The following is a 22,592-nucleotide window of genomic DNA, read 5'->3' on the forward strand; positions in this document are numbered from 1 at the left end:
ATCGGGATTCGTTACTGCTACCTAAAAATAACACGGCCAAAAAAGAACAACTGGTTTGTGTCTAAACTTTTTGTCAATATAGTAATGCCATTAGAGGCATTATCTTAAAAAACTGGCGTATCCTTAATGCATCAGGAACTAGAATGCCCAAACCCCTGTTTGTGTTTAAGAAAGGCAAGAATTTGAAACAAAAAATGACTCGTGCCAGCAGATCTATATTAAAAATTCCTTCAATCAGAGACACTAATTTGAACACAGTTGTGGGGCATTATCCATGTACCTCATGTACCGCTTGTACATTTTTGAAAAAAAACAACTTCTTTTTCAATGGAAAGTAAAATTTGGAACCTAAGTACTTTCACAACATGCAAAAGCAAAAATTTCATGTATGCCATTCTTTGCCCCTGCAAAATGATGTATATTGGTAAAACTACAAGAGAAGTAAGCACTCGTATTAATGAGCATCGCTCTAAAATTAAGACTCATAATTTGAATGCCCCCATGGTTGTTCATTTTGTTGAGATGGGCCACAATGCTGACCAGATTGAGTGGTTTTGCATAGAAAAAGTGAGAGCCCAAAACACAGCTCAAATGTCAAAAACTTGGCTTACAACGAACAGCTATGGATTTTTAATCTAAAAATGTTAACAAATGATCTTAATACATTGGAGCCATGGCATTCGAACTCCTGAGCGGCTAGCTTTAGTTACATCTTTAGTTACATCTATACTAGTGTGACCCATTTCTCAAATGCCATGTATGCCCTTTAAAACATCTTGGCATTTTGTAAGCACATAATAAGCCATGGTACGTATTAGATCTATTCAGTACTTATCTCTTTTTCAAATTTTTCAAATGCAGTGTATGCCCTTTAAAACATCATTGCATTTTGTAAGTACATAATAAGTCATGGTATGTATTAGATTTATTCGGTACTTATCTCTTTTTCAAATTTTTGACATTACTGAGCCCAATTTTCAACTGCCGTGCATGCCCTTGAAAATATTTTGCCAATCTACAAACACATAAAAAGTCATGGCACGTGCACTTCTTCTCTATGCATGCGATTTGTCTTTATTTAAAGAACACATGTTGTGATTTACAGATCACTATGGGCTATGTTTTTTCCTAGGGCTTCCATCCGGCCCCGTAGCAAGCCGTCCGTCAATTTCTACTTTAATTAGATATGTACATTAAGGGAGTATGTATTACGCAGAGTCACGTGATATTTTATGGTCATATGACCATACCGGACGCTATTTACGTCCTAGCGTCGCCGGCATAGCGTGGCTGAGCTTCTACGCGTCGACTTAAATCAGATACGCCTGTATGTTCGGTACAGGCTACTGGACGTATATTACTTGCTAGCGTGTGGTTTCTGTTGAATAGTACTCGCCATTTGTTGATGGTAAGTGTTCTTTTCAGACGGCGGAGACGCCACGTAGCATATAGATTAGAATTTGGTATTAATATCACAAGGCCAGGAGATTAATTGTGATGCTATTACCCCGTCCTTTTAGCAGTGCCTACTTGCTTTGGTACGTCAGTTCTCTGACATTAATGGCCATACCATTTGATCCTTTGCCGATCACTAAGCGTCACTTTGGGCAGTATAAAAACAATAGTATAAATTCAGCGCCACCCATTTTATTTTTAAAACTCATTTACAAATTGGATGTTCTGGAGCCTTGGTGGCATCGCCGATTTGAGACCCTAATTAGATTTTCTATAATTGGAGTGATATGTAATTTCATGATAGGCTTTGCTTTCTGGTAAAAAACGTTTTTTTAAAACTTACTGACTCTTTTCTTTTCACTGCTCTCTTTTTTACATAGAGACGTGTGATACCCATGTGGCTCTGAGATCTCTCCAAGATTACCACGTTGGGCTACAAGACTCCTGGAGGACTAATAACGTCCTTTCTCATCTTGTTACTATCTGGACACTATTGGGTAAGATCACTTCCAGTTATTGGGATTTGTGGTGTCTTCCCCTTTCTTCCCCTCATTTGGCCCATCATGGGTTCCTAATCATTTGCCAACACATTATAGATTGGACACCCACTTCAGTCCGGCTGACATCTGTGCATTTAGAAACATTTGGACGCCGAAAACCTGAGTGGCAGTCGTTCCTGTAACTGACAATAGGGGCTTCTGGCTGCTTTCTTTTAAGGTCAGTTTCAAAAACGCGACCTTCTGTCGATCTGACATTTGTGTAATATACTGTACCTTTTAATTAGGCTACTTTTCTTTTTCTTTGAGGGCCTAAAAATATGGTATAATTGGGCTTTACCACCTCTGGTATTGTTGTGGTCCCATGTTTGTAATGCACTTGCACTTTAACTTATTTTTGGACCTCCGTCGACCGTGACTTGTTTTCGTACTTTACCCCAGGGCACCAATTCGAGATGGTAGCACTTTCTGTCTGACACCCTTGGTCCACCTTAGAGATATGTTCTCGGGGTCGGAGCAGGTTTTTTGTTGATGTTTATAATTATTTTTTAACAATGGTGTATTAACTATCAATCAAGGGCTCCCCCTTTTGTTGTCACTCAAGAGTGGGGGTCTCATGAGTTTATGTTTCCCTCTCTTTTCAGAGTGTATATTTATCTCCTGATGAAGTTAATACGTCGAACCCGGTTGAGAAACTTGAGATGAGGTCGCCTTTTGGACATTTCTGTGATCCATCTGAACCTTTGACCACTTGTACAATTTATTGTGGCCATGTACATTGATTTCACATCTCCTTTCTATAACAATTGAAATTAATTGTTAGTTATGACTTTTGATAGTTTTTATCTTATACACATTGGTGCTTGGTATGAGTGTATGGATGCATGATGGATGAATGAAAAATTGATTGAATGGTATGAATTGTATTTAACGTACATTGTAATTCTAGTGCTGATTAAATCATGATTCAATTCATATATTAAAATAATGTATCAGGTATAATAAAATCCTTTGATACTTTGTCTTTAAAAATTGTATCCTCTGGACTTCTTTTCGGAGATTACTAAAAACCTTCTAGACTGTCTGCTCATGGTTTTTCTGGTGTAGACTATCATCTGATGTAGAGTATTATTTCCAGCACTGCACCAGGTTTGTCAACCAGAAGACGGCAGGTTATCCTGCAGCATACCTTCATTACTTGTACATTCTGCATGGACTTCCTCGGTTTGGCGATGGACAGGCAAGGTGTGCATGACATCTTGGTGGTAACTGACCATTTTACTCTGTAAGGATCATTGTGCCACTACAGTTGCCTGCATGCTGTGGTAGCACTATTTTGTGCACTATGGTTGGTCGGCCAGGATTCATTCCAAACAGTGACTGGATTTTGAGTCGACAATCATTAAACAGATGCTGGAGCTGGTTGGCTTCAAGAAGTCCTATAGGATTCTGTTCCACCCTCAGGGGGATGCCCACATAGAGAGATTCAATTGCACTCTCTTAGAAATGCTTGGCACCGTAAAACCGGAGGAGAATACCAGGAGGATTTTGTATGTGGCTAGCTTGACCCATGCTTTGACCTGTTCAAATCATGAAGGCAGTAGGTGTATACTGTATTGCTTGATGTTCGGAAGGGATACCCGAGTGCCTGTAGACCTGTGTTTTGGAGTGTCTGCAAATGTAACAGACAGCACAAACAATGCCAGCAATGTGAAGCTGCTCAAATGTCAACTGGAGCACGCCCATCAGCTCACAAAGCTGCTTTGGACAACACCCCGGAATGTCACAAACACCACTGCAACACCAAGGTCAAGTTGCGGCAAATCGGGTTGTTAATCGTGTATTAATCTCTAGCCTGGGAAAGAGGGGATGGAACAAACGTGGTGATAAATGGGAGTCACAACTGTTCATAGTAGAACATCAGTGTGGAGAGCTTTAACTGCCAGAACAACGAATGTCAAGATCTTGATCTGGACCCACATGCTCCCAGTTGGGGATGAGGTTGAGTAAGTACCGGCAGTGACAGAAGAGACATTGCCCAAAAGGCAAATAATGGGAAAGCAACTACATCTCACTCACAAACCAGAAGAGGGAGACCCTATGTTCACTCAATCCCTGAAAGCTCTTCAAGGTATCGACACTGTGAGACCATCGGAAGGCCACCCAGATACCAATGATGATGCTGATGACAATAGGTTTGGCCTCCACAACCCTTTTAACTATCACCCACTAATTTGGATTCCTACACCCTCGGCTCCAGATCCCACTCATAGGGAGCATGATCCCGAGCCTACAAGTGTTCCTCCTGAGACGTATCCCACACCTGCTTCCATCATCCCTGCTATGCTGGATGTAGCAAAGGAACCTCTACCCATTCCTCTTCTGTTAGGTATGGAGCCTGACTAGGTACAGTGCACACAGCTAGGTCAGAGGGGAACCCTAGCTAACACTTTGGCTGCACTCTTTCGTTCCACCAGGGAGAGCAGGCCTGTTAAGAAATTAACATACAATTCCCCAGGGTTCCTGTGTGAGATTCCCATTGCCCATGCTTTAATGTTTTCTGTTCTCCCTTCTTTTGAGCAGGTTTCTGGGAGTTCATCGGTATGTGGGAGGTGTATGAGATTCAGAGTAACAGTTGGCAACTGGTGGCCTGCAAGTCAAAAGCATGGCTCGATATATTTATTGATCAGGCCATGGCTATCCCCAGGGTCGAGGGTAGGTCAAAGGGGGGGGGGGGACAATGTAACCCCCCTGGGAAAAATGCATGCACGGAGGAACTTTCAAACAAAAAATAAATAGAATGTTGGGTGTGGCATGAGCAGAGAACTGTTTGGACAGTTGAAGGTTGCCCAATCCTCACACTGGAGGGTCGAGCCAGCGCTCTGCTCTACATCACCTGAACAAATTACTTGGGTGATCCTGCCTGCAAATCTTCATACCACGCCATTGCGAGGAGGGATACTGCGCAGTTTTCATCCCCGTTAGCCTGCGCTCACTGATTGGTGCTCCACACAGGGGCAGGTAGAGCCCACTATCACCACCGCCTCGCAGCTGCTTGCCAGATTACACAGTGCTCCCAGTGACAAGGACGGAAGCTCAGTGTGAATATTTCCTGGCCCGCCCTTGCTAAGGTGGCATGAGAAAATCTCCTTGGGCCGCTGTTTGCAGACATGTCCAAGGTGAAGAGCCTTTTCTGGGATCCCCTGCTTCTATCAACGCCGGGTTACTCCTGTAAACGTGGACCAGCAAGGAGTCCCTAAAGTGAAGTTTAGATCTATATATTCCAATCGACAACTAAAAAGAACCCTACATCAGCATATGACCCTTGTGCATCTTCCTGAGTGCTGAATTATGGATTTGCTTGTTAACCAAACCTGGACTCCAATTGATCAGTAAGTCAACACATGGCCACTTAACAGGGTGCCAAAATGAAAGTTGTAAATGTTCTCACTCTAGTAGAGGTTAAGAGGCCCCAATGCAGCACAAGCAGTACTTTCTTCAACCATGCATGCCCTCATTCAATAAATGAAGTTGAAGACTTCTTTTCTGTATTACTATGTATTGCGATGGGAATTCATTTTGATGTCTTTTTGTTGGTGTGTGGATATACGAATGTACCCTGCCCACATTGTCATTGCATGCTATTTGCAATCCATGATGTCTGCAGAAACAGCATGACTTTGTGTGATCCAGGTGACAAGTCGAATCGGTGGCCATGGAGGGGGAATGTTCAAGCAGAAGATGTTTCAGCATGAAACATCGAAACATTAGTGTGTTTTTAGCCCCCTCCTCACATTAGGTTTGAACGATTGTGAAGATGAATATTATTTTGTAAGACACAAAGAACTGATGAGCGATACCAGCTGGGTCATTGAGTATTGACACCAACTTGGTTTGATGGACCATCGAACGATGCTTATCCACGGAACTCTATATCCAGGTGTGGAGTTGGGAAACGCCAGTTCCTTTGCAAGGATGCAGATGACAGCAGGGCACTAAGTCCTTTTTGTGCGGGTTCCAATGCAGCATAACAGATTCTGATGCCAATTTGGCATTTTCCTTGCAAAAAGAGAATTTTCAGGGTCTACTAAAAAGGTGTGAGGTCCTCATTGTGTTCTTTTATTTTTATACGTGTGTATACACACAGGGGGCCAGTACATCTCCATGTTTTTACTTATTCATCTCTCTTTTCTTCTTTATGTTAAAATCAGATGGAGTTATGTTCTCAAACTACGCTGACGATTCGCAATGTGTCGTCCTTCTCTCCGGCTGTCATGCGGAGGATGAATTAGAAATTAATAGAGTATTTAACCTCATAGAAAAGTGGATGCTTGAAAACCACTTTTCTCTAAACAAGGGGAAGACGGAACTGAGAATAGTAGGTAACTCATCTTCCCTTCGTAAGCTGGACCAGTCTTATAGCTCACTCATGTTAGGTGATAACATCATAACCCCTCTCCCTAAAATAAAGACCTTGGGAGTTATCCTTGATCAGACACTCTCCATGAGACCTGTAGGGTATTGTGTGGAGATTTGGGGCCTGATGGTATTTTATTACCGCCGAAAAATAACTTAGCAATAATCACTCTTTGTATTCAGATTTGGCCATGTGCAACAATAATACAGTGGACATGCATTATTTCAGCACCCAGACATGCATATTTGGTATATGTGGTTGGTATGCGTGGTTGGTGGTATTTTGGTGAGCATAATTCCCTTGTTTTATTTGTGGCCCCAATGTCCAGAATCCCTTATCTTTGCTTAGATTTTTCGTGTAATCACTAGAGAGACCTCAGACCTACATTTTAGGAATACCACATTTTCAGTGTTAGTGTTAGTGTGCCACCATGGGCGATCTCATTGACTTATTTATGACAGAGAGCTATATGTGGTAATTTTGTGGTAATTTCCACTGCCTTATATACGGTAGGGAACTATGTTCAGAGAGTCTCTCTTCCCGTTGGCTCATGTACCTCCAACGAGCTATGCTACGAACAATCACTCTCAACTCTCCATACTGAATATGATCATGCACACATCTGTCTTAAAATGACAATTGCATTGTTTCACTGTATTGGTAAATAGAAGACACACCACCCGTCTGCTTTCAAATATTTTTCTGTATTATAAAAGTTGCATTTAAACACGATCTCACTCTTTACAGAAATAACTAAAACAGCACATTAACAGCATTGTCTGAAATACACTGAAAAAAAAAACTGGCAGAGAACAGAACATAATTTGCAACATTAACGTGTGATTAAGGCACCGGAATCTCCTTTCCTACTCTGACTGAACATTCTCGTCTCGTACACACTCAGCTCTCACACTTATGTAATTACCTTATCTGTTCAGTCAAGTTTTCTTTAGCTGTTCTCTTTCTGAATGTGGCTCCCTTGAAGATTAACCCCAGTAAAAAGGATCGCCTTTCCTTCTCAAACCGGGGTCATTGCCTGGAATTCTCAGCTTTTGCAGATAGGAATGCTCCAACCAGGAAAAAATAGGTCCTTCTCCCAGCTCTGCCAAATCTTGATTCCTTCTCTCTCCTCCAACTCCCCCCAGCAAAACTCTGATCACTCCCTCTAGCATGATACTTGCTATGACGCTGCTCCAATCAGAATCAATCATGCCATCTCCTCCTTCTCTACACAATGGCTCATTTTTATAGTAATACTTTGTAACCAACTGATTTCCTGTTCTTTCGAGCCCTTTTGCTTCCTGAATTTATGTGGACAGGGCAGCATAGAAAAAAAAATGGATGTGCATTTAAAAGTTCACTTTCAGAATAGGCCTAATTCTGCAGTGGAGACACATTTTTATTAGTGGATTATGTTTCATTAGTCAGGTTAGTTATAAGTAATGTTAGTTATTATTTTCAAATGTGTCTCTCGCACCATAGGCATTTCAGGTGAAAAATAGTGTGCATTTTTGAATGTGCACGTGTGCTTTTAACTGTAAAAATAGATTTGCATCTTATATGTTAAAATCGTTTTTGACTGAATGGCCTGTCTTTACTTGTTAATCTGGTAACACATATAGCAATGCACCGCACCCTTGTGGTGGTGCTGCAAAAAAAATTGCTACCTGTGCAGTAGTGCTGTACTCTGTGCTGTTTGCTACCGGTGCAGTAGTGCTGTACTCTGTGCTGTAACACGCCAAATATCCTTACAGACCCCACGTAGCCAGTGTGGTCTCCGCCTCGGTGTATTACATCAAACTGCTCTCGCATCTAAGGCCCCTTATTACTCAGGCAAGTGCTGATACAATTGCCAGAGCTATAATAGGGGCAAAGATCGATTATTGTTGTAGCCTTTTGTCTGGTTTATGTGAGCGGGATGCCCACAAACTCCAGATAGTTGAAAACGGGGCAGTTAGAGTCGTGATGGGCCTATCCAGCCGAGATCATGTATCTCGGGCTAGGCGTTCCCTTCACTGGTTACCAATAGAGGCTCGGGTCAAGTTCAGGGTATTGGTCATCACCTTTCAGTGCAGACACGGTCAGATACCACCCTACTTGCAGACTTATATCACTGACAAAGTTAATGGTAGGGCTCTGAGCTCTTGCGCCCAGAATTATTTATTTCTTCCCCGGTGCAGAACATCAAAAGCAGAGAATGGCGCATTCTTTTTGATAGCGCTTAAACTCTGGAATCAGCTACCAGTGAAAATGAGAAGCCAAAGCTCTCTGCAAGTGTTTAAGAGAGACTTCAAAACGCTGCTTTTTTCCTAATTTTGCTGGGGATTTTCACCCCGGCTCCGCTATAGACATCAGGCATCGTAGTCTGTCCTTAAGTGTCTTCCTTGTGTCGTCTTTCAAACTGTCTGCGCCTTCATGCCTCAGGGTCCACAGTTCGCATTGCAAATGTATTGTAATGTAATGTAATAATGTGTGTGCTTTTTTGTGAGGGTGTGTATTCCCATAAACAGTGCTACTCTGCATGAGGGGGTGCTCTTACATGACCGCCCCTCCCACCCTGGAAGCAATTGCTTAACTTCTTTCAAAAGGGTCTTATTAAAGTTGTTGGTTGATTTCTCTTGTGTTGGATACGGTCTGCCATCTTCTAGCGGGCTTCTCGATTTCACATTTGCTTAAGCTGCAATATTGGGATCCCATCATGCCATTAAGTTATAGCACATCTGGTAAATAAAAACAACACTTCATTTCCATGACTCAAAGGAAAACACATTTTAAAATAAATAAAGCGCTGTGCCAAGTTTCTAGGCTAGGCACGCAGGATGCAGGTCCCCAGCATGGAAGCTCTCCTATGTGAATCATCTCACCTCATATTTCAGGAAATGGTTAATTTCCAACAGCTGTAGCCCCTTGCATCAGATTAAAGTAGGATAGGCCAAAGGTCAACAATCTTGCCACACTTCTGAAAAGCAGGCACATTTGTAAAGTTCTGTCACTGCGAAGTTGGAAAATGCATTTCATTCTGATGTGCAGTAGCATAAAAGCAAATGGCTAGGTTGCTAAGAGAGCTCATTACCGATTTCAGATACGTTTATGTGGGCCACCTTTGTAATCTCGCCAGCATTAAGGAGTGCCAGTTGATTCGGCAGCCTGACCCTGCACAGAGGCAGCAGCACTTTTGCTGGGCGTGTGCATTTCTCAGGGGCGTTTGAAGTAGTTTCCACCTCTCGTCTCCTGGGAGGGCCTGACGCAAATCACCATTGAAATCCGCCGCTAGACCCTGGCAATGGAAACATTTATTTTGTATAATGACTACTTTCGGAGGGCAAAAATCAGTCTGATTCATGTCAGGAAACATTTTACTGCACTGAAATTGTTATTCTTATCCAAACAGCTGGTTAGAATCGCTTTGTATGTTCTGGAGCAATGCTTAACCTATAACAGTAATGGATGCTGCAATTGTAACGTACAAGAATAAGATTTTGTCGCAGCGTCTTTCATATAAATATTACCAAAAGTGCTTCACAGAATCTGACTGGAGGCTAAGAAACCACATAAAAAGTATTTTTGAGGATCCTATACACAAGTGCTAATTTCCTGTCAAAATGTGCATGGTTACTCAGAGGTGCCAGGGAACATGACCTAAACAATTTTCCATGGGAAAATACATTGGGCTTGAATGCAATGTGTAACCATATGTGGCAGGGGCATGAAACAATGTTTAACAACCAGTGGTATACACCACCCACTCAGTACCCCCCTCCCGTGATGTGGCTGGATGCATCTACCAGCACATCTGGTGAAGTGCATCATTCCCAACCACAATGTAGAGCACGGCAGTGGAGAAAGGCCCAACCACCACCAGTGGTATTGGCTGCAGCAATCAGGCCATGGTGGCTCCCTAACTCCCCCATGGTGGAAAAGTTAACTGTGCCGCTATACAGGAGCATCCATTTTAATTGGCAGTTTCAGCATGCAAGCAAACATTGCTAGCTTTCCTGGGTGGCGGTCAGCTAGGGCTAGTTGGGAGACAGCACTGTCCAAAATAAACTGGATGCTGAACTGTGCCCATCACTCCAACTTTCCTACACAAAGTGAGAAAGAGGGAAACAGTAACAGCAACTATATGAGGAAACAGGCACATATTATAGAGATTCTGTGAATTGTTGGAGACCGTCATGTAGTGGGAAGGACCCGAACAATTCTTATGTGAAGTGTGGCGAGGCGAAAGGGAAACAAATCGCGCAATGGTGCACTATTGTAGTGTGGCTTCCCGTCCACTATTGTGGTTTTAAAATAACAGGAATAGTTCGTAATGACAGAACACGCATAGTACAAATTATAATGGGACCGCATCATAATTTGACAGTCACCATAAGCAGACAGTGATTATAACTACTTCCTGTTGTGTGACGTAGTGAGGATATTCTATCTGGCAAGGGTGTGGAAACCCTGGCTTTTAAACATTTTAAAAATTAATTAAATGATGCAGGTAATTCCATCTAAAAAAGGGTGGCATGTTAATCATACCCCCCGTTCAATAGCTCCAGGCCAAAAGATAACATACACCTGCACCCCGCTGCACCAGTTTCCTGATGTGCAGCTCCTGCTCTCCAATGGCACAGAGCAGGTACAGACATCACATGTGCACGGTTCGACAGCTGCTGGGACCGCCACATCACTGCAGAATTTGCATTTAAATCTGCACCTCTGTCCCAAAACCAAATAATATACTTGCGTTGTTTGTAAACTATATTCATAAGTCAGACCTGAGTTTATTGAATGGTGGCTAGTATTTCTCATAATTATAAAAGCCACACCGGATTGATAACACACATGTTTCTACACTGTGAGCCCAGGCAGCTGTGGACAGACTGGAGGTCATTACGACCCAGGCGTTAAGGGTTAACGCCGTCGTTACCCCTTAACGCCTGATTCCAATTTTAACGGCTGCTTTTAGCAGGCGTTAAAATCCATGGCGCTAAACCGCCTTGGTGCTAATTACGGCACCGTAAATAAGCGCCTTCCCCACTCCCATTATGCCCTATGGGGCAAAAATGGGAATGGGGAAGGGTAAATGGGAAATGGGGATATACCGCCCCACTCACCTTGGAATGGGGCGGTAAATCCGCCATCCACCATGGTGTAAACATAGTTTACACCATGGTGGTAAAGTTGGTGTACTTACCGCCTGGGTCGTAATGACCTGTGTGTATTCTCCCCCTAGTCTGGCTGCCTCTGCTGCACATAGGTGCCCCTAGAGACGGGAAGAGGGGGGTGATTGCTCCCCCTATTTGCTGCTTTGCACCCCCTAATTGGTGGCCTGTCCACCCCACCCCACCCCCTGGCAAGTAACTCTTTCTGCGCGTCTACAGCCTCTATTTGCCTAGTCTGTGTTTTTTCTTCTTGCCTGAAAGGGACACCACGGGAATCAAGTGGCCAAGAATATCATTGGAGTGGGTTCATCACTGTTAAAAGCAAGCTTCCTACCTGATGAACACACTATTGTTTACCGAATGTGCAGCTTACAGTTTCATAGACGAAAACAAAAATGAACTTTCCAAACTGCAATATGCTTCTTAAACTTACATCCACTAGTTTTCTTTAAACTGTTTAGTTTTTTGTTTGGCTATCACACACATACCCTGTGATTTGTGTGCCCCTTCCTTTAAGTTTTATCACAGGCTGTATTGCTAAATATGTTATATGCTTGCCAAACTGCCTAATCACAAATAAATGCTTCTATTGTGCTGACAGCAGTTATTAGGAAACTAAACTGTGTCTGCATGGACGCCAACTTTTGATTTTCACTGCAGGGCAGATATTCCCCCAACCCTGTCCTGAATATAAACAAGCAACCAGCCCAACCCATCCCCTGGTTGAAAATACTTTATAGCACTGGTTATTTTTTATAAGGAATTGAAAAATGTCATAAGAATAACAGCCAGTTTTAAGACATCTCAGCAACTGTCACCCAACCGACTGAGATAACATGATAGTCTTCTGCTGTAGAGCACCTCTATGGTTCCCTTAATGTACTCAAAATCATTGCATTACCAACAGCGCAGTTCATCCACATTTCTTCAAAATCAACATTATTCCATCTCCAGCCACACTGACCCTGTGCAATTCATTGGGGATGTACCAGTGGCGGTCATCCATAAAGGGCAAGGGAGCGCCGACTCCCTGGTTCCCTCACCCATTATGGAGGAGCTGAAGAGCCAGCCCAGTATAAACATTGAGCACCCCCTAAGCTTCTTTTTGCAGTGGAGGGAGCGCTCCTGGGCTGGCTTGATATGTCAAAGGAAAATACAGCTTCAGTTATGACAGTTCTGTTCCCCAGCCAGGGATGACCAATGGGTCAAGCAAAGCAGGGGGCGTTTTGCTTCTCCAGCCTTGCATGGCCCACTGGGTATGCTGGCTTGGGAACTGCATCGTAGTATGTGTGAGGGGCATTTGTGCACCACCCCGCACATACACAAGTGGTGGGGTGTTTCATCACCAGTGCTACAGCTCTTATTCGCCTAAGCAGGACCCAGGAAGCACTCTTTCCTTCCTGGTTCCTGTTCATGCTAAGCAGGAGCTGGGGCACTAGGAAGAAACTTCAGGACTGGGGCAGAAGGTAAGTTAATGTAAATGTGTATGTATGCTTGTTTTGTGTGTAATGAGGAGTGTATGGTGATGGGAGTTGATTTTTTTAAGGGGAATTGTACACCTATGACATTTTTAAAATGCTGTTGTTGCACCCCCCTCTCCACTGGCCAAAATCAGCTCCCAGAGAGAGGCACTGGGTGGCTTAGCCGATTGGCATTTTTTTTTTTTTTTTTTACTGGCCAACTATCATAGATGCCTAATAAAAAATGCCATGACTGACCCATTGGCCCCCCTAATTCTTTGCATTCACACATAATCGGAATGTGTGCATCTGATGTGCTGGGGGGCACAGGGGCCAGGCACAGCATTTTCCTGCCAGTCATCTTCGATGGATTCCTAGTAAAACATACCATGACTCACATTGATTGTGTGCGTGCAAGGCGGTGGAGGGTTAGGCAGCAAGCATGGCATTTTTTTACTGGGCATCTATGATAAAGCAAGCATGATAAGTGCTATGATGTAGTTATACTAGCCTTTTTTTGCAATCAGTCTATCCATTTCTTACTGTGGCAAGACATATATTGGGCATCCTTCAATAAAGGGAGCATGTGTAGTGTTATGTGGCTATAATGGCATTGGGTACAGCCAATCTAGCCATTTCTTATTATTGTATGCCATTTTGGGTGGTGTATCTTTGATAAAGAAAGCATGGTAAGTGTTTCTATGTGGCTAGACTGGTATTTTGATGCAGCCAGTTTGAAAATGTTTATACTGTGGCATAACATTTTTAATGGTAAAGCCAACTGGAGCATGTTTCTATGTGGTGTACTCCCATATATTGGCAGAACAACTGAGCACATGTTTTCTTATAGTATCATTAATGGCATTATGTGCAAAACAATGGAAATGTATGGGCACAGCCAGCATGAACATGTTTTTTAAACTGGCATATATTGTGAGCAAAGACATCTTGAAAATGTGTTTTCGGAAGTGCTCCTGTGTACATAAGGCTCAATGGGAATGGGGAGGCCGGTAGCACCAGCACCATTCAGAATGATGACGGTGCTACCGGCAGTGTCTGCTCGTGGGTGCCGTTGCACCTGCCAGGTCTGACCTCGTCGGACATCATCAGACCTCATCAGAACTCGTAGTTTGCCGGTCCGGTAACAACAGTACCGCCAAGCTTACCAGTACCGTTGGAACCGGACCAGCATACTTGTAATGAGGCCCATTGTGTTAACCATATTGGTAAAATATAGTTTTATGTAAAGAAGTTCGGCCAGTTGTCCCTTATTTGATGTGCCACCACCCCACCCACCCTTGTTGTATTTGTTCCCCTTTGTTTGCCCCCACTCATAACTATTTCTAGTGACTACACTGCTGCTGCAGCCAGCAGGACTGAAGCCCAAAGGGCTGCCCCTCTTGGATCCTTTGTGAGGTTGGGTAACACCTCTCTCCAGCAAGACAGCCTCAGTAGCAGCTGCCCCAGTAAACAAGAATCTAAGGGCACATCCTGCACAAAAGGACTAGACTCACACCAGAGTGTTGAATAACAAAGCACCTTTGATGCATTAGCTTGGAGAAGGGGACACAGTGTAGTCATAGAGGGCTCCACACAGCTGGAGAATGTTTCCACCATCTTGTTACTCTCTTATCTCTCCTTACTTCCTGCATCCTTCACTTTGTTTAGCAGAAAGCACTTTGTCACATGGCAATGACCACTTGTCACAAAGACAGGTATTTAAGCCTTTAAATCAGGCTTAATTTTGTCCAATCACCTTAGGTTTCTTTCCTATACAAGAGCGGGTATCCCACTCCTTCTTTGATTTATCTTTGGACTTAAAGGATTCAAGAAGCATTTGGTTGGACCCTGTTGGGAGAGCAGCCCTTTCCAGAGCCCTCCAGCTTTGAGGTGAAGGCAGGTGTTCCAAAGCAGAGACATCCTCTGATCATTAACCATCCCCAAGGCACATTGGGGGTGACCTGCTGCTGGAACAAGACCTGACTCTCTGCCAGCTACTCAAGTTCCTAGTGGCTCACTGGAGATGAAGGATCCCTGCAGTTGTGTGCAGCCTTCCCCATGTTTGAGAGAATGAGAACACAGGCTTATCTTGGACCACCATACCCATCAATTCTGATTTTTGGCACTCTCTTAACCACATGCACAGCATCAAGAAGCATGGTTCAATGTTGTTAAATTGCAAAGGAATGCAAGAAGATATTATTGACTCCTAACTTCCAACAAGGTTCCACTTTAGCCCCTAGAGACTATTTAATTCCCCTTTGACCCCCATTTCTCACACGATACATATCATTTTCTAAACATTGTGGTTTTTGATTGAGTTTCACCCATGTTTAATTACCCAGAGTGCATCTTTCTATATCTTTCATCTTCTGTGTTCTTTCCATATGGGTAGGTTTTCTCTAGTGTTGTTTTATTAAGTAATGCTTCTATGTGGTGTGTTTAATTAAAGTATACATAGATATTTTTATAGAACCTTGTTTGGACATTCGATTACTTGGGGTTCATTTTGCTGTTTGGGTTGCTACTGTTTCATATTCACAACACTGTTGAGAGTATATGAGAAGCATATGTTTGGGCATGTGGATACACCTGCTCCTTTGCTCTGTCAAGGAGTCCTGTATTTATATGTATTTTTGTTATATTGTCGGTGTTCGCTGCATGCAGCCAGTCTGTGTAACCATGCCCGATGCCACTATTCTGTTACACTGTTTTCTCTGACAGAAAACCGTGTTTGCATGGGCTAAACCCTTAGAAAAATGAAGCTGTGCCATTCATCCTTAATATTGCTATAGAAACGTTGCCCTTTGAATATCTGTACGAAGTAATGTCTTTATTGCTTAACAAACACAATTGAAAACTGTCCAACATGTGTTTCGACCTTTGCGGTCTTTGTCAAGGATTAGGCACAATTTGTTACTGTGCTGTTGCACAAGTAGCCTGTAATATAAATGAACACGTTTTGTGGGTTCGATGTGATTGCTATGCACTATTCACCACTCAATGTTACAAGGAGAAAACACAATAGTAAATATTTGGCCCACAGCAAACACACTGTTCCCACAAACCACCCACAGGGGTTTGAAAAGGTAAACAATGGATTACAGATCTGGGAAGGTGACTACTAAAGTTTGTGAAATTAAGTAATTCTGCTGAGTAAATATGAATATGAGGGATCAGTCCAGTCCATAAACAAAAGACAGATACTTTATTTTCTATAGTGTACAGCCGACACGTGTTTCGAAAAAACTGTTCGTTCTCAAGGCTGTGAATAGTTCTGTACAAAGCATTTGACATGAAAATCCAAGACAAAATAGTTGAAAACAATTATAACAATCAGATTGTGTACAAATCAAAACAAAACAAAATTACACATCATCAATAATTTGAAAATAATCAAATGTACAAGATATAAAGCATGCCACATTGCCGGTCAGAGACGGGGAATGAACCAGTTGATTGAAATTGCAAGAGAAATACAAATTTCAAAATAATGCATTTGAGCAATTAAAGTATTGATTAATTATCAAGAACTATTGCAATTCTAATAATGTGAGTCCCTACTTTAACCAAGGTTTAAGAAACAGTTGGTGAAAAACATGAGATATGAGGCCACCTGGCTTGCCCACTGGTTAACAGCCATGTTGACTAACAATAAATGAATGTAAATGTATATAGACCAAATTCGCTAATAGTAGAACACCCATGCACGTGTGTGATATTGTAGTGTCTTAGTATCACAATTGGTGCCAAATTGGGGAATATGGATGATTGAGGCGATATGCAATAAGGTAGATTTGGAATTCTGTAGATCAAAAGTGCGCAAAAGCTCAAAATGATGCTCACCCAACTAAAGAAGCAAAATGTTTCTTTTGCCTGTAGATGTGACAAAATATTGATGAAAAAGAATTAATCTAAAGAAAAGGGAGGGTCAAATTCTATGCTAATTGGTGCAAATGGAGTAAGTGGAGAACATACCTTGCATGGCAGCGCAATCATGAAAAATTTGGGAATTGTTGCAGGCAATACATTTCCAAACATTTAATCCGTCCCAAGATATCAGAAAGTACCTCATCTGTAATAGATCCATTTTGAATAATCAGCATTGAGTATGGTTAAATGTAAGACCTGACATAATCAGACACACGTCTTGGACTGTTCAGGGTCTCATATCTTGAGACTTCTCCAGTCAGATTTTCACACAATAAAGTGTCAGGTTCAATTACTACTAAATTCTATCTTTGCTCTAAATGTAGCCCTAGTCTTCCTTGTCCTTTAACCACTCTGAACTAAGCCCTTGTGTGTTACTATCCCTAGGTTGCACTGGTTGCTCCACTTATCTAGGGTGAGGGGATAGTACAGAGAGGACTTGCCCTAACAAGTAACACACAATGGCTTATTTCAGAGTGGTTGAAGGGCAAGGAAGACGAGGGCTACATTTAGAGCAAAGATAGAACTTAGTAGTAACTAGACCGGACATAATGCATTCAACAAAAGATCTCAAAACCCTACCTGAGTTCTGATTCAGCTTGCGTAGTAATATAAGACAAAAGGGTCCGTAGCTGGTGCATATAATTAATGGAAGTATTGCGGTACTTCAAATCAAAATAGTGTCAAAATTGGCTAATTCTGATCCAGATTCAGAAGAGGATAATGGTGAAGCAAGTACCACTAACACTGGTGTAACATAATCAGCAAATAGTGGCAGCCTAAGTTTTTTAGATCAGATTTGCAGATACAAAAAAGGGAATCAGAGATTTATCAATACCAAACAGGTCAGATTTCAAATTCCGCCCGTGGCACCTACTCCAACACCAAACACCACACTAGGGGTAGGGGGGGGGAAGTGGAAGTGGAAGCTCTGACAAAGACTTAAGTCACACAGGGATCCTGACTCAGTCGAACACCAAAAACCCCTGGGGAAATAATCCACTCTGATTTGGTTATCAATCTTTCCAACAGACAGTTAACCCATAATGAGATTTCTGTTTTGAACAAAGGGCTATGATTTTCACCCAGTATGGGCACAGATTTTGTTAATTTTCAAATTGATTTGTATACATTTTTGAGAAAATAAAAATTTGAAAACTTTTTTGCAACTGAAGTTTGATCATTTGTGTCTAAACCCACATTGGACCCTCTCAGTACTAATACTATATTTGACATTGCCAATACAAAAACATTAATGTCTTTGGATCAAGATACTCCTGTAAGCATAGAGACCACATACAATGAGTTAGATGTTTAGACCAGGCATTAGGAAATCAAGGAACTGAAGCCCAAATGAAAATGTACTCCACAATTGACATTGGAGAGTGTAATTGAAACTTTCACAAGACAATCACCAAGGACATAGATGCTCATCTGGACAAATGTTGTCATAGCAAGAAGAGGTACAGATTGGATTTGATTAGAGAGGAATCTAAGGCCTTAGAAGATCTTGCCCAGGACAGGAACATAAATATTAAAGAAGCAGACAAAGGTGGCAACATAATGGTTCTTAATACATCAGACTATATTGAAATGGTCATGTTACATCTAGCCACCCCTAACTGCTATTTACCGCTCAAATCTAATCCAACCAAGATGGTCATAGCAGACCTTCAAGAGATAATACTAGTATAGTATAACAAGGGATACCTAAGAGAAGAGGAGAAAGGTTTCTTGACCAACACTGAACCAACCATGCCCACCCTATATTTCCTTCCTAAAATTCATAAATCATTTGAGAGATTACCGGAAGTAAAACTGATCATGAGCGGTATTGGTTGGGCAATGAAATAACTGTTGCAGTATTTAGATGAAGCCCTAAAACCATATGCCCTAAAGATGAAATCTTACATAAGAGACAGTACTCATGTGCTACAGCTCCTTAGGACTTTGGAATGGAAATCAGATTACATGCTAGCGATATTAGATGTGTCATCTTTGTATACCAGCATTGATCATTAATTGGCACTGAAAACAATTGATTACACATTTCGCAATTCATCTGCATCATATCTCAAACCTATTGACATGCTTAAAAGTTTTTGGAGATTCAGTCTGTGCAATAATGTTTGTCTGTTTTATGGACAATACTACGCCTAATCAAAAGGAGTAGCGATGGGTGCTAAATTTGCACCACCTCTTGCAAATTTGTTCATGTCACAGTTTAAAGAGACTCATATTTATAACCAGGAAAAATGTGGCCATCTCCAAGCAACTTGATTTGCTTGGAGGAAGTTCATTGATATTTTGATTGTTTGGAAGGGATCACAAGATCTCATTTGATAATTTTCTAGCACACCCTAAAAACAACAATTTTGGTATCAATGTTACAGGACATGCCAGTGCTATATGTATTGAATTTTTGGATTTACATAATTTTATTGAAGAAGGCACAATGCAAACTAAAACGTATCGAAAACCTACAGAAGTTAATTTTGTGCTCTTTGCCAAAAGTAGTCATCAACGGACCACAATTAACAACATTCCAAGGGGAGCATTTTAGAGGGCAAGGAGGAACTGTAGTCTTGATACTGACTACACCAAAGAGTGTGATATACTTACACAGCGCTTTTTGAATAGAAGATACCAGCGGAATATCATCAAAAAAGCCATGAGATGAATGTCTTTTTATAATTATCTAATTTATCTGATGTATCCTAATATCAGGATGCCATTCTGCATGCATGAGTAATGACTGTTGTACAGGGCAATATACCTTCCAAATGTTTTTTTTCATGAGGATGTGAAGCCATGCTGACTTGCTACCAACCATCATACCTTTTCACCAAAGTTCATCAAGCAAGCAATTCACTCTCAAATACTTGCTTATTCTCACCAATCGATTCACTATATTATGATAAACATGACTAGCTGATGTATTATAACAGTCTGTTTCAAGAAGGTCAGTCTAGTTTATCACTACTCCCTTTTCTATATTTATCAACTGAATTTCATACAGATCATTTTGTATTTATGTTCAATTCTGGGTCAATTATACAACCATTGTTAATATGTGACTACGATGGCCACGGATTGGATCAGAAGTGTGGGTTTCCCTTATTACCTCATTATATTGCAGCAATTGTGGACTTTGATAAGCCACCTCATCATTATTGGCAAACACTTGGTTGAAGGGTTTATATTACAGTACGGGCATTCATAGCCAAATATCTAAACTTGCATTAATCCTTGATTCTCTGGTAATATGCAAGAAATTTGAACTTGGTAACACCTGTATCATTTCTTTATTTTACTTTAAGCTTAGTATGATCAAATACCTGGTCATTCATCCATTAAGGGCAGAAACATTCATTACTCATTAGTCTCTTTGTTTAACGCATCATACTAAGAACGGATATGACGTGCTTGTTTGTTTACATATGACATCATGCGTTGTCCTACGCATGATGTCATTAAGTGCGGATGCCACCACGCGGGTTTTCGCGCGAAGGAAATTAGGTATTTAATATGATACTCTCCATCCAGGCTCAGTTCACGTTACCACGATTCAGGGATTTGTCCTATACATGCCTTTCACCTATTACAGGTAGGATACCATACAATCTATAATAGTGTTTACCCTCATGTTTAGAGAATGTTTTCTCATCTATTCTTTCACGGACAATGGAAGGAATGACTTCGAATATTTATTTGGGATTTATCAATATAGGACAATGGCGGCTGCTATCATAGGTTCTCTGATTGAATCTCTTTTAGCTTCTAAGGTGCATTTCCTTTGTCAGCAGCGCGGGGGCACTGTGGCAAGGCTACAATATACCGGTGTGTATGTGTCAGGGCCAGGCCCGGCTTTCACAGCAGGGGCGTGTCCCAATTTACTCATCTTTTTTTAACAGTAAAAGGCACTCTTCGTAGCCCTTTAATAGAAGGTTGGCGGGGCGCTTCATGGGTGGCCCCGCCCGTAAAAAATGTGCGCAAACAGCGCACTAGGAAATGAAATTCCCTCCCCTCCCTGGATACAGTAATGTCATTGGCTGTTTGCCAGCCAATGACAATCCTTGCACTGGCTGGCAAACAGCCATTGTCATAACTGTATCTATGCAGATCACTGGCAACCTTCACACGTCTCCCCCCTGTGATTCTTGAGGACGACGATGGACACAATGCGACTGCTGAGCTCCAGAGACCACCATCAGCCCTGGTCCACCACAAGCAGTAAGTACCGATGTTGTTTCTGAATAAACTGATTCTAGTTGTTTGGGCCCAGGCCCCGGGGAGTGCACTGTCACAGTGGTCCACGACAGCCACAGTCAGCAGCACTGAACGACGTGTGGGCCAGGGCCTACACATCTTTCAGTGTTGCTGATTGCCGCCATCAATTTGGGGCCTTGTTGTGTGTGTCTCCTGAGCCCCGAGTCCCACTCCCCGGGGGCAGGGCCTTGGTGGTAGCGGGCCGCCCGCTTCCACCAAGGCGGAGGCCATCTGGGCCTTTTACCCCCCGTCCACTCCATGCCTGGCCCAAGGGACTTGGGCCACGGACCGGTCCGTAAGGCCCGGGCAGGCGTGCTGCTGCTGCCCGCAATCTCCAATGAATGTGGCATTTTATATTTTTGGCATTTTTTGACAAAAAATGCCGAAAATATAAAACGGCACAAGTCACCATGGCCTATGCCTGTCTCGGCATTTATGGGACTAGACTAAGCCCTGGCAGCGCGAGGGAGAGGGTGAGGGATTGTAGTATCGGTATTCGGCTCGGCTCATGTCCTCTGACCTCGTGTGGAGTATTGCAGATGCTCTACTCCTGGATGTAATAGTGCTCACGTCAAGGTCCTGCAGACGCCCCGCGGGGTCTGTTGTCAGGGTACTTACCACGCGTGGTATTAGGGCCTGGGTAAGTGTATGGCATGGGTCGGGTTACTATAGTAATAAGGCGTAGGTCAGGGTAATGCAGATGTGATGTATAGCCTGGGCCACTACAAGCGTGGCTTTTGGCGTGGGATAGTGCCCACATGGCACTATGGGCAGTCACTGGGTAATGCAGATGTGATGTATGGCCTGTGGCCAGGGGGCACTTACACGCGTGTGGTTAATTGCAGGCAGCAGGGGGCTGCATGTGTTGTAATAGGGCCTGGTCAGGGTAATGCTGATGGGATGTGTGGTCTGTGGCCAGGGCACTTACACGCGTGTGGTTAATTGCATGCGGCAGGGTGCTGCATGTGTTGTAAAAGGGCCTGGTCGGGGTAATGCTGATGGGTTGTGTGCTCTCTGGCCAGGGGACTTACACACGTGTGGTTTATGGCTTGGGACCAGGGTGCTGCACATTTGCTCTGTAATCTTGGGCCTACCTACACATGTGATGATGCCATGGTGATTGTACTACGCATGCAATAGTTGACATACGATGGCTCGGGCAGTGTCGCAAGGCCTCGTGTTTCCGTGACATCCCAACTTAACTTAAGGCGTGTCTGTGCCACCCACTGGTATTACCCAAACGTGACCGATGTTTAAAGGGATACCAAATAGAAGGTGGGCTGTGTGGACTGTGTCACCCACTTCTGAAAGTATGCGGACAAGTGGACTGTGCACTCTGGGATCTGGGACACGGCATCAGCACCTCGTGTAAAGACACATTGCAGCAGGTGCTGAGGACCTCTCGATCAGC

The sequence above is a fragment of the Ambystoma mexicanum genome, chromosome 6p, assembly GCF_040938575.1.
Source record: "Ambystoma mexicanum isolate Mex_15411 chromosome 6p, UKY_AmexF1_1, whole genome shotgun sequence".
Classification (NCBI taxonomy): Eukaryota; Metazoa; Chordata; class Amphibia; order Caudata; family Ambystomatidae; genus Ambystoma; species Ambystoma mexicanum.